The 14,244-nt window shown below is 40.5% G+C and overlaps 1 protein-coding gene across 8 annotated transcripts in view; it reads left to right on the forward strand.

The window, feature by feature from the left end:
- igsf21a (immunoglobin superfamily, member 21a) overlaps positions 1-14,244 on the forward strand; it is a 332,744-nt gene that overhangs the window by 120,750 nt on the left and 197,750 nt on the right. For 2 of the 8 annotated variants that reach the window (XM_084348939.1, XM_084348932.1), the window contains one exon: positions 9,294-9,393. The exons of the other annotated variants lie outside the window; for them this stretch is intronic. The gene's annotated coding sequence lies outside the window, so the exon portion shown is untranslated. The remainder of the gene's footprint in view (positions 1-9,293; positions 9,394-14,244) is intronic. 8 annotated transcript variants of the gene reach the window in all.

Raw genomic sequence — 14,244 nt, forward strand, 5'->3', positions numbered from 1 at the left:
ATATCTATCTATCTGTCCGCCATATGGAGTATACTTTAAACCATCCTTCACCAGCGGCAGGCTCTGGTAATGAAGACACTCATCCCCCGAGGAGCTTCCATCTTTGCTGTCGTGTCTAAGAGCGAATCACAAACACAGCTGAAGGACGCATCCCCATCTCCTCCCAGCCACACGACCGTTGCTGTCACTGGACTGAGAGATAACTGGCTTTACCAAGCCTGTCCTTTATGTGAATGTCAAAGTATCCATGCAGGGGGCATGACACACCAGCATGAGCCACTGTAGTCTGTAACCAGCCCTGCCTCTGTGGTGAACAGCCTCAGATGAGGTGGTTCACGTAAACCTCACCTCCGTAGCTATTGTATCCCGGCCGCATGCAGAGTGCAGGAGATGAAACAGAGATATCTCACTGTCTTAATGCATTCTCGGTGTCTCCATCCATTAACTGATGTTACCTTTATTCCTCTTAATACTTCCTGGATGTTTAAGCACTTCATCATCTGTTCCAGATGGTGCAGTAAGAGACACTCATCTTTCACCGTTCTTCTTATCTTAAAACTCAGGTTGTTGATGTTGACTCAGATTGCTCTGTGAGCAGTGTCACTGAATGTGTCACTTCATCTAAATTCCTCTGTACAGCCAAGTCAGTCACCAGAGAGGGAGTCAGACTTCAGTGGATGAAATTAATTGCTTAACCTCCGAAAAATCAGCTGCCAGTAAATTACACGGGGAAATGACTGATCACATACATCATGTCCCTATCACCAGAGGTGGGACTGTCGTACCTAAACAGGGAGTTCAGTGATATGCACAACTTTTCTGGAAGGGAAATGCAGTGTCACTGCAATCAAATGCAGCAAGGCTGTACCATGCAGCTGTGTGTTCAAGTGCACTGCAGCTGTAGCACTTATGAGTCCCTGCATAGGAAACATCAAACACTGAGTATCTGACAAAAAGCTAGTGGTGGAGAGAGTGCTGAAAATCTGTACTCAAGTATGAGTAAAGTTACATTACTGAAAATTACTGAATTACAAGTAAAAGTAGTAAGTCGTATTCTCAGACACTACTCAGAGTATTAGTTACTTTTTAACCATTGGTGTGTAATGTATTATCAATAGCAGCATTCAGTAAAAAAGATGTTTCTGTTTCTTCTGTTTCGTCTTCTGTTTTCTACCAGAACAGACGGGACCGCCTCTTTATGGAGTTCTTTGTCCTGATTGGATAAAGTGGGCAGGGATACTAGAAAACTTAGCAGGGCTGTATAGAGCTATTTCACACTTTCAGCTGCTTTAATTCAAATTGTACTCTGTACTCGATTATGATTTTAAAACTAACTGAGTAGATTACATAATAGTAGCACAAGTACCCTAATAAATGACTTAATTACAGCAATTTGCGGAGATGTAATTAGTTTAAATGAAGGGAAAGAGTAAAAGACAAAATATAAATTCACTTTCCTTGAATCCTCTACCTAATATTGTAAGAAATGGTTCAAGCTTCATTTCTGCAGCTCAGAACAACACTGCTGACTTAACAATCCATCAAATGAAGAAAATAAGAATAAACGCGCCGCGCCATACCGATCATATTCATGCTAACAACATGCGGCGCGGATGAGCGGCGATGTAAATGGGGGCGGTCACACTTGAAAGCAGCTAGTTCCCATCATCCGAGTATTCACTCAGCTTCGGCTCAACTCCCTTTTCTCAGAGTCATTTTGTCAGTTTTTTCAGTGTATTCCTCGACTCAAGCGACTGAAGCGATGGTAAAGTAAAAGAGTAAAGATTATAGTAATACTCTACAGAGAGTCGTTCAGAAGAGGTAGAGTATATTCATGGTAAGTGGGGCTTTAAAATCCTCTGACTCGAGCTGACCCCTCTGTCTGGCAATACAGTTTTTTAAAATATGAACCGTGGAGGTCATTTCTGAAATATGTATGCATTTACATTCTTTTTGAGATTGTTGTAAAACACCAACCACTAAGTAGCTTCCATGCCTTGCATTGTCTCAGCAGTGCATGTGCTTGAATACTGAGTTTAAAAGGTAAATTACCTTGCTCTCCATTCAGATTCACATTTTAACCCCTATTCATGATGCACACGCACGCACTCACATTACTGTACAACGTAAACGAACATACTGTAAAAAAAAACAAAAAAAAAACATGTTACTTTTCAAAGAGGAGCTTACTGAAGGCAGCAAATCTAGGTGGAAACACCAACCCAAGGTAAATGGCATCTTTCATTTTATGAGCCCACCTTGAATTAATCCCATTTAAGGGTTTAGCTACACTGTGCACAGCAGTATTCACTCAAACTAATCCATATCGCACCCACGTACTTTTGCACACAGAGGCCTGCGTGCATGCGTGCAGATACACGCGCATACGCCGTCACACCCACATGTACACTTAGAGGCAGACACACACTCACAGGTGCAGTTTCTCTTATGTAACCAGGACACAGAAGCTCCTCCTATGAATAAAAAAAATAAATATGAAAGAATAATAATGGCTACTTTTGCTTTCACGGTTCAACAATAGAAACTCTCTGGACCATCTCTTGTCACAGTCAGTAGCATACACAGTACACAGATAGCCTTTGGTGAGACACATGTAATAAAGAGACCCTCCCTGAGGCCCTCACAAACACAGTCTCACAGCAGGCTCCTCCTGGTCATTATAACATTAAAACATACCAACAAAGATTCTCTCTGTCCTCTTTATTTTCTCCTCATGAATATTCACAAGCCGCGTCTTAGATGCGTCTTCTGTGAGTGGGAGCACAGGTGGATAAGAATCTGTACATGAAACACAAATGAATGAAAGAGTAGCGTGACTGTCTCTGGGGCTCTATACCCCCACCTTCAGCATCAACATGGCCTCAGGGCGAAATGAGTGAGAGCTGCAGATTTGAGGAGTGCAAAGGAAGCTAAGAGGCACTCAGTAAATACTCAAGGTTAGGTTTCATCTCATCCCTTAAACATACAGTCCCCCTGAATATGGAGTGGTACAAGGAGTCCTCTTCTGACCACTATCATAGTAATTGCATTGTGCAACAGTAACATATGAATAACCATAATGAGCCATTCTGCATGCATAGCCATGACAGACTATATATACTGTATATATATGTATAGTATATATGCATAGTCCTGATGGCAGTACAGTGTGCCCTGCTACACTGCCAAAACTGTTCAGGAATGTCTCAGCGTGGATCCACTGTGGGGCCTCCATGGATTGGACAAGGTGCATTGTCCTGCAGGGGAAGCCACTGCCTTCAGGGAGCCATGGATGGGTTGACTTGTTCTGCAATGGTGGTCGGATGGGTGGTACTTGTCAGAGAGCATCCACATGAGTAAATGGACCCTAGCGCAGCATCGCCTTGTAACAAGAAGATCAATGTTATTCACTCCACCTGTCAGTGTTTTTAATGCGCCGGCTGATCAGTGTATATACTGTATGTGTGTGTGTGTGTGTGTGTGTGTGTGTTTGTACATGGAAAAATGTGGGTTTTTACACAGAAGTGTCATCACACAGATTCAACAATTGGAAGTGGATGACTGAAAGACAAATTATGCTTATTGTCACACTGGCAGTTTTCAGAGATAGCTTGTGGATGATTTGAAGTACTTGATGACTATTCATTTCTGTGCCATTCCATTACTTTCTCTACCTTCAATTGAATTCTTGTAATGGCACATTGAATGCTATTGAAAAGACACTAAGTGTGCGATGAAATGCCTTTAATGTCGAGATGGATCAGCCAATTAGCCATTGTATCACTCAGCGTGCTATTCAAATTCACTAGAGAGAAATCAAAATGGAGTGTGTCAGAAAACACTATCAGTTATTGCTGCAGCCTACCTCACTACTCCGCAAATGGGTAAATCCACTTATAGCACATGGATCATGACACATCATCTACTGTGTGATGAGTGGAGGTTACATGTGAGTGTTAGATGTTCATTAAAAGAAACTGCGTGAAAAAAATGCGACACTTCTTTCAGACTCTTGTAGGCGATCCAAGTAGAAGTAATTAACATGGTTTCAAAATGCAAACACCTGTAGAGGAAAAATTACATCTACTTAAAAGATCTTGAAGAGGTACTTATACTTTTAACACTCTGGATCGTCTGTGCATTTCAGGTTTGCCGGTTGATGACGAATGAAAGAAATATCAAGTTTTTATATCCTGAACCGTACCTCCGACAGGAAAGAAAAGCTAGATTCTGATCCTGCGTTTGGTCATTGAGAATTTCACGAAATTACATCATGAAATTTTATCCTTAAATCTTACTCAAAAGTCCTTGGAGTGCAGCGGGTTCCCACAAGGAAACCATAACATCAGGAAGTCTTTTTGGAGCACAAAATTGGAGAGACACTATAAAGTGCTTTCTCTCTGAGACGCATCGACTTGGATTTCCAACCCTCAAAATGAAAGAAATTTAGTCAGTTTGAACAAAACTGACCTCAGAATAGACAACTCAAATGGCCTCCAAAGAGCTTTCATAATGAACAATTAGCATCGTCTGTGTATCTGCCTCTTTTATGAATCCTTCTTTGGCCGTCTCCCCTATAGTCATGGAGCTTCAGGACTTGGCATTTGAACATGGGCCCTGGAAGACTCTGGCTAATTAGTTCCCGAGGAAAGAGCAATCCATCTTCCTTAGGAAGTCATGTGTCCGCTTCTGCAGCTTTGGTCAGTGCACTTTAAATTAGAATGTCTTAAACTCCGGACACAGAGAGCAAAGCAGAATAAACAATAAATGAACTCCAAGGAAATAGATTTCTTCATTTCTTAAAGAATTCACCATATTTATGTATTCACTTTCTATTTATCAGTTTATGTGACAGGGACAATACATGTGGGCACCGTTACATCAAATTAAAATGCAGCAACGTCTAGCCGAGGCTAATTTTCAGTCCTTGTCCCTGGTTTGGCTTTTGGGGAATTAAACAATCTTTAAAGCTTTAAAATAGTCATGAAAACTAGCAATAAAACAGAAAGACAATCACTGAAGGCAGTGATTGTAACAATGGCTAAGAGCAACAATTAAGAACAGTGACTGAAAATAGCAACTAAGGACAAAAAGAAAATATATGTATGCTATAACACATGTAACCTTTATTGTGATCACAGAGAGTGTGAAACTCTCAAGAGTTGATATAGCAGCAACATTATAACTTTTTAATTCGTCATCTTCCGATCTCCTCACTTCTTTTCCAGGAACATTTTGCAAGAAACTGTTGCTCTTCTAATAGCTACATTTCTCCAGCAGTAATGACATGCAGCTGATTTTTCAAAAGCCTTACCTGCAGTGGGAATGCGCTCTTACACGCTCTGATTTTTACAGTCAATTTGGCACAGCTGCATGGAAAATGTATGAGTTCACTTCACCCGATCTCAGGTCACCGTAAACACTTCCTTGGATTGGAAAACAGAATTTGCAGGCATAGTGGAGCTTACATCGCGGGTCACGACACACAGAAATATAGATACAAAATGTACAGCTAATTCTTATTCTAATTGGTCTTATTATGAGCAGCGAGCGTGTTTCACCATATGCTCATCCATCGCTGTGCAGTGGTATTTTAATTAATTGAAGCTAGAGGAGAGTAACCATTCAGATATCCTCACAGTGTTGATGTTTGAGTTACATTTTCATATTCATTTTATTTACTTTTTTACACCTGTTCATGTTTTTTTTTCCTGATTTTGCTGTAATTTTTCTAATTATTTTTGAAAATAATTATAAAACTCAGTGTTTGCAAAACATTATGAGGGCAGTACTGTGTATTCTGCAGTTTTACTTTTTTTAAGGGTCTTGCTTGTTGCTATTAAATCCAATTCAAGATACCATTCATCCTTATTATGCTATTAAACTATAATGATTACATTAATATGGCTACATGTTAAGTGTGTAATATGAGTTTAATTTATGCTTTGATTGAAATTTCATGTCTTCTGCCACAGCAGGGGCACAGTATGTATCCATTTTAAATGAAAATTAGGCCTAAGGCTTATTATGTATGGCTTAATATTATCTCATTCTGTCAGCACTCCAAAATTAAAAAGATGTATTTCCCAGTGTTTGGCTTGGTGCAGTGCAGTGAAAACACACTGTTTACAAACTGTTTATAATCAATAAGAAAGCAAAGGCACTCGGGCTGGTGGATTGTGTCACTCCTTCCATACATTCAGCACAGTACAATACAGTGAAAGTGAGATGTGGTCAGAGATGCCATCTCATGAATGCACGATAAGACTGAGCAGCCCATCTGCAATGAAGATCTGAAATGGAGGCAAGCAATCAAAGCTGACTAAAGGCATTACCAAGTAATGAGTCAGTGGGTGGGAGATCTTCCCCCATCTTGCGTTATTGGATGAGGCCCGTTTGTGTAACTCCTAATCCTCGAAGTGGGAGTTTATTGAGGAGAAAATAAGTTTACTGTAGGAAAACTATAAGCGTGCATTTCAAGCATGAACTTGAATGGCTTCTAAATGCGGAGAGGGGACGGCGGTTCGCCTTATTCCAAATTCCCTTTGTACCAATGCATAAAAGTCAGTGTATCCATTAAGCAAATAAAGGGATGTGATGTGGTAGTTGATGATGAACTATCCCCACATGACTTCCGATTTGTCTTTTTTTCTTTTTTTTTTGTAAGGAAACATGTCAAATGTAAATGTTAATTTTCTTTAGATGCAGGTGCACTAATCTAAATAACATGAATTTCAAAGCAGTAAGGTAAAATTCACAAGCCTCTATTTTGTGTCCACAGTTATTTTATGTAGCTGAAACCAGCAGAGAAAACTATTATATTTGTCATTATTCCTCAAGGTCAAGGAATTCAGGGGGGACTATATGGTTTCAGGGAAGAAATATTACTCAAGAGCAAGATCTTCATTTATTTAGTTTGTTTTTAAACAAAAGCAAACTCACGGCTGAATGAATTAAATAAACAAACTGACCTTTAACCCTGTTTTCCTTTGTTCATATGTGGCGGACCCTGCCACCTTTCTAGCTTCAAACAGTGCTGGGGACCTTATTTTCCTCTGAGAACAGCTTGTTTATTCAGTTATGGAAAACATATATTATTTCATTTATCAAGTTTGAATTTCTTCTCCAAAACTGCATAGTGTGAGTATGAATGTGGTGGAATGATCTTTTACACATCCTGCATTCTCAAACCTGTAGAAATTACATTTACATAGTGGCAGTTTGCAACAATAAATATATTAAAGAAGCAATCAACATAATGAGGAAACCTTGATTCTAGCCAGATGCAAAATGCTGTGCATATGTAACATAAATATACATGTGTGTGAGTGTGTGTGTGTGTGTGTGTGTGTGTGTGTAAGTGTATGTGTGTGTGTTTGTGAGACTGAGAGAGAGGGAGGGAGAGGGAGGGAGATGGGGGTGGGAGCATAATTACATGCTTTCAGGCATAAGGAAGCAAAGTGGTTACAGTATCGCTTTGGTGAAACCGAATTAAAAATTCTCTCTTTATCCCTCCATCACCAACATGACACACACAAAATGATATTTTCTTTGGAGACGTGTAGTGACCCAGATGCGTTGGCAGTCTTGTTTACGGCAAAATGACTCACATGACACTTGGAATAGAGGGCTGTCAGCCTCTGCGATATGGCTAAAATATTGTGCTAAAGATATTTACCTCCACCAATGAGGTTATATTTTCACTCATTTGTTGTCGTCTGTCTGTTAGCAAGATGTCCAAAAAAGTTAATCAGCGGATTTGGATGAAATTTGGTGGCAGATGGCCGTGGGCCCAAGGTTCAGTTGATCAGATTTTGGTGATGTCCGGGTCTGGGATGACTGCCACTGGGCAATTATCTTTTTTTTTTGTCATAGCTATTATGCCGTGCTCACATGTCAATGGAAAAGATTGAAGGCCCCCTAAACAGAACTGCATTTCTATGCTGCAGTATGTTCACATTCAGAGGCAAACAGATGACAGAATCTCATCCGGAAGATGGATTATTTCTGGTGCTTTGATGTGCAGCACAACTGTCAGGGTTGGGTTTAATCAAAATGGTTTTAAACTTCATCAATTTCATAATTAATGGATGGTTGTCTTCGCTCTGATAGACAGAGCACGGCCAATATGTGTTCGAGCACGGAGTTGTTGCAGTGTGTTCCTTCTGACCAAATGTTGATATAAGGGCAATTTAACTCGTGACACAGTTTCTGGTGATAATCCACAGAACTCATTGGAAACAGAATTATTTTGCATCAAAGTCTGCCTGCCAACCGCCTGTCGCTGCACAGAGGGAAGCATGTGCAGTTGTGCCAGTGCAGTTGTGACAAAACAGAAGTGAAAGTAAAGACATCATGTGTACCAAAGCTTTTGCCTAATTAGGTTTGTCCCTTGTTCATATTTTTAATAGTATATATATATATATATATTTTAACACTGGCCTGAATAGATGATTATTTTTGTACTTTAAAAAAAGCAGAGGTCACATCGCAGGTTGAGCTCATTAGTCACTAGATGTAGGCGGTGTTGTTGGAGTTAGCCACTTAAATAAAGTGGCTAAGGTACCTTTTGGCAGCGGAGCACAACAACCAGGGGCAAGCAGAAAGTCATGCACCTAATAATATACAACACTGAGCTAAACTAATGCAGCCCTGTAATAAATCCTACATTCATAAAGGTTTCATTGTTCAGTGTTTGCTGAAACAGTTTTAGAGTGGTGTTGAGAGTTGCTTCTATCACTAGCCTACAGTCGTTGTTATAAACGGGGTCGACAAAATAGTAGAAACACCAGTCAGCACCATGGCGTACATCCTCTGAAATCCCCACGAGGTTTAATTAGGTCAACTAGAACACAGTGTGCCATACCCACTTTCAATATTGCGTATCGAGTAGCTCAGGTGATCCAAATATTGATGGACTGGATGGAAGCATCACAAGAGCAGATGCTCTGCTGCAACATAACAGCTCTTGTGTTGGAGAGTGAGTCCATACGTATCAGAACAATTTGCTTTCCAAATGGAAATGCAGTTTGACAAATGTATCTCAATAAAACTTCCCCAAACAAGCACCCACTCTAAACATATGAGGAGAAGTGAGGAGGCCCTTGTGTGGACAGTCACCCCTTTTTAGTAATTTATCACAGCTGCCTCAACCACATGTGGGTGGTTAACTTTATACTATATATGCAGATAAAGACACAAGTCGGTCAGATTAGTATTGACAATGCAATCGTGCACACAATCCAATAAGCAATCAATCAGTGAATATTACCATGACATATTTTCCACAACAGATATCTCCCAAAACCTTGCAGAACCAGGATAAGTCATCATGAGCTCCTCAGCAGACCGTTCTGCCTCAGCAGATCACTTCGCCTGAGGACCAGGAAGCCGGTGAGTAAGCAGCCTGTTTGCCTGCTTGTTGCACTAGCCTACCCTGATTCTGCTGTTTTTTTGGCTCTAGTGTTTTCTTACTAGGAACAGGCATTTATTATTATCAGCAGAGGTATTCTGCTGATGCCTAGCATGATAGCTAACATGGCTAGATGGGAATATGCTAGCAATCATAGCCAGTTTGTCTTCTTTTTAAAAACAGTTTAACTTCTATTTAAACACTTAAAGACAGACATATTATGCTCATGATAGGTTTACATGCTTGAATGCTGTGTTGTGTTTTGAAAAAAAATTCAGTTTCTCATACAGTACAGTGATCATCAACTATTCTCCCAACGCTACGTTTTAGCTCCTGTCACTTTAAGGCCCCCCTCCTGAAAAAGCCTAGTCTGCCCTGATTGGTCAGTCCACACAGCTCTGAGCCAACGGTGCTCACAGCGTCTCTGGTCAGTGCTGCTGATGTTTTTTGAGCTCCACTTCTACTATGAATATCACCTCAACACCCGCTCCTTAACCATAATTAACTGCAAAGAGAAAGAATGTGATCCGTGTCAGCCTTGGCCTCACTGCCCAGCTTTGTGTAACAGTCTTTGTTTGGTGTAAGAAAGCTCACTGCTGGGTGAAGCACATGAATTCCTGTAGTTTGACCAGTGTATCTTGTACACACAAAAAACATTTAAATACAGTAACTGGCATGAAACCTACTACTCATTATTGAATTGTTTTCAAATAAGACTTATAAGACAGTTATGAGTCCAACATCGCCCCAGACTGGGAGTATCAATCAATGCTTTATTGTCATTTAGCTGCACCTACAAAAGTAGTGCAGCAAAAATGAGATTGCATTTCTCTGGGATCCCATAACATGAACACAATAAACACACACAACATATTACTATAATAATTTAAAACTAAAACTATGACTAAGGCTCATGAAGTGCAGTAGTGCGCATTGCTCCAGATCAGCAGTTCAGCAATCAAATAGCTTGTGGAAGGAAGCTGCTGATTAGTCTGTTTGTTGTTGTTTTGTCTGACATACTGCAGCTGGAGTACCATGTCGAGATACAATATATGAGAACGCTCTCCACCACACCACTATAGAAGGTCCTGAGGATGCTGATGGGGAGAGAGGCTTGTTTCAGCTTCCTCAGGAAGCACAGTCTCCGCTGGGCCCGTTTCGTGATCCCTGAGGTCTTCTTATTCTAGCTTAGGTCCTGTGAGATCTGCACTCCAAGGAACTCCACGCTCTCTGTGAGAAGCCACACTAGCCAAGCAACATGCTAACTAATTCAACAGGCTGACCTGCAAATATACAGTAATACAACACAAAACATGGCAAAATTTACAGTTTGAAGTCAGGTCACAGAGAGCAGATATTGATTGAGCTCACTGGCCCCTGTTGATAATGCAGTCTGTGGTAAAATTCACATATCCTTGAAATTACGTAGGTACTGAAAAAGTCTGGTAGTAAAATACACACACAAAGACATTTCTATCACATTTCGATGAATAAAGATAATCCACTGAGTCTTGACATCCTCAGAGTGTTTAGCTCTCAGCTTTGTGCTGCTCGAGCCCTCTGAAGTGAGATAGTTTGCACACACAAAAGTTTTCAAGTTGTTATCGCAGTGTTTCCATCAAAAATAATGAAATCCGCTCAACTTGATGTCGTCTGAGGCTGGGGCCCTGTTACCTTCAACATAATGTGAGTGTTAGTTCTCCAGCCATGGGTGGAGATACTCAGATTGGGGGCGTTATAAATCAAATGAGACCCCACTTTACATAAGATGGACGCCAAAATCTGAATGGCTTGTGGAATCCAATTTTTTCTGACCTATATGCAGCCTGTAAAAAAAGACTGGGTTGTCTTATTTCACACTTTGTAGGTTTTTATGCACTCCAGATACCCAAATGTATGTGAACAAGCACTGTAAAGGTGAGCTTTTCATAATATGTCATCTTTAAGTACCTACGTTTTCTTTACTGTGTTTGAAAAAGTGTGTAATAAAGCTATAAATGACCCCTTGCCTGATTTGTGTGTGTGGTTGAGAGTGTATTTGTGTCATTACTGTATTAATGGCCTAAAGGATTCTGCAAAGCCACCACAGGGTATCAAGTCTTTTCAGTGAGTCATATGAGGCCAATGGCTTCAGGAAACACTTGTAGCTGACATAGATGTTTTATTCCTCCATATCTACGTGTGCTGCAAATAAAGCGTAATTGTGCAGCTAAAGCACGTCTACAGCTGGTTCCAACCTGGTCAACCCCGCGAGCCTGGTCTTGTCCCATTTTAAGAAGTCACCCGTAATCTCTGGTGATGGTTCAGGCACACTGCAATGTGTTCCCCACTGGCAGACTTCTGAGTCGTCCCCATGCATAATATCCATGCAATTCTGCTTCTGACAGATATGTGTTGTAATCTCTTTGAAAATGAGCATTTGCAACATGTAAGAGCCTCAAAGCTGTGGGTCTGAGAAGTTTGAGGGAGAAAATGACATAGAAAAACTGCAATGTAAAAAAAAAAAAAAAAAAAAAATCCTCGCCTTGAGCCTGGCCTTTTATCCATGTTTTCATACAGAGTTCGGTATTAATTTCTTTGAAAGCGGATTCCGTAATACGTTTATTATATAAACATTTTTAACTTTAAATAATTCATGAAGTGACAGCAGCAGGGGGTATTTCAACAATTACAATTATTTTAATCTGATCACTTGGTTGATCTCAAAATACAGCTTTGTTAAAACTATGTTTAGGACACTGGCACAAATGTGCTGTCACATCTGGAAACATGTTTAATCTGCATCGAGCTTCTTAATATGACAATATGACATGTCCCTTTATGTGATTTTTTTTTTTTTCGTTTCTTTTGTGAAGCATCTTTGAGCATCTTGCAAAAGTGCTATGTAAGTTAATTGTGTTATTATTATTAAATATGTAGTAAGATAACTGTACAGCAAATTTTGCTGTATACAGCAAATCTCGGTTTGAGAGATAACATCTGTTCAAACATCTGTATCGGCTCAGCATTGTGTGCCTTCTAAGTGCTACAGTATATCATAGGCAACTGGACGTGTTTCACTTTCTTGAAGACGTTTCATCTCTCATTGGAGAGGCCTCTTTAGTTCTAACAAACTGGAGGGTTAGTCCTCCTGTGTTGTGCCATTTGTTAATGGAGGGGTTGTTTTGTCTCCCCGGTGTACAAATCTGTGCAGGTCCTCAGGTCAAGACTCCGCTGCCCACTTACACATGAAGGAGAAAAATCATTCCTTCGAGGACAACAATGTAAACATCCTGACCAGAGAAGACAGATGGTTCGAAAGAGGAGTACAAGAATTAATTTATGTCGTACTAGAACGACCGTAATTGAACACTTATCAACCACCTACAATGCAGTAGGGATGCACTAGGGAGTTCCCTCCCTAGACAGCTTAACAACCATTCACACCTGGGCTCACCTAGCCCTAGCAACCCACATTAAGGCCGGTTGGATCAACGACCCACAAGTAACAACTCTGAAACTCAGAGCTCACACATGTCCTTAACGACTCTGTAAGGACACTCCCACACAGAGTTTAAGAGCCTGCAACTCCCCTCCAGTTAGTCAGAACTGAAGAAGCCTCTTGGATGAGAGGTGAAATGTCTTCAACAAACTGAAACAAGTCCAGTTAATTACGATGCAGCACTTAGAATTACCATGACCTGGATGACTGAGAACCTTCATCAACACAATTGTGGGCCATTTAAAGTAAACTCAAATTGCCGGCTGAATATTTAATCTCTGCCCATGTTGTCACGAGTTAATGCTTTGAATGCTTGCAAGCAAAATGATCAAACAGAGTGACTCCCATTTTTGGTAATGGTTAGGAAAGCAATAGTGATCCTAATCTTTCTTCCTCTGTACTTCACAGTGCTCGGCCTGTCCCATTTCGCTAATGAAAGTGTGAAAGCGTTTTCCGATGTGATTGTCTTATTAAATATTCCTCGCATAAGACTCTAAACATGAGAGCCCTTTGGATTGAGTAATGGATATAATTAAAATCAATCCTACTGTACCTTAGCAATTAAATTGGTCAAAATTGAAAGGTGTTTAATAGCTGGCAGGGCATTTACACTGATGACAAGACAAGTGTATATTCAGATCAAGGTTTCAGATGATGAGAGGCAATTCCATCGCCACACATTTGGATAGTAATTCCCCCCTAAGTAATAATTTGAGTAATACATAGAGACTATTGAAAGAGATGAGCATTGTGAGCTGTGATTTCTGATGTTGATCTATAGGCACGGTGTCCTTAAAGGGATCCCTCCCCCACTTAACGACTTAGACACCCTGTGAGAGAATGTATCACGGATGCACTAGAACTAAGCTGGCAGGGCCCTTACACACCGAGCTGACAGTCAGCCGTTGGATGTCATTGGGCTGTGTGTGGCTGACCCTCAGATGTAGTTTTTTGAGGTGTGTCCAGCAACATCAGCTCCGGTTGGCTGTTATCAGTGAGCTGGATGCAGGCAGTAAGAGAGAGCCTGCATCCAAGACTGACATCAATTAACTTATGTTTGAATGCATACCATTCCTTCCATCAACCAAAATGAAAATCAGAAAATACGAATGCATTGCTATTCACAATCCATGTTCAGTGGGTAAAAAGAAACTGTCTAACACTAGTCTGGTTGCAGGTCTCCTTGTATTCACATGATGTTTACTTGAAAAAGTCCTTATTGTGATAGTAGTAATAGTTTTGTCTTGGTAAGAACTTAGTGAATTGGGAGCTTCCTAATGACTGGCACTTTGCAACATAATTTTCTCAAATCCCTGCAGCACATGTGAGATTCTTTGGCAGGTAGTATAAC

Source organism: Pagrus pagrus (genome assembly GCF_965226575.1).
Source record: "Pagrus pagrus genome assembly, chromosome: 3".
Lineage (NCBI taxonomy): Eukaryota > Metazoa > Chordata > Actinopteri > Spariformes > Sparidae > Pagrus > Pagrus pagrus.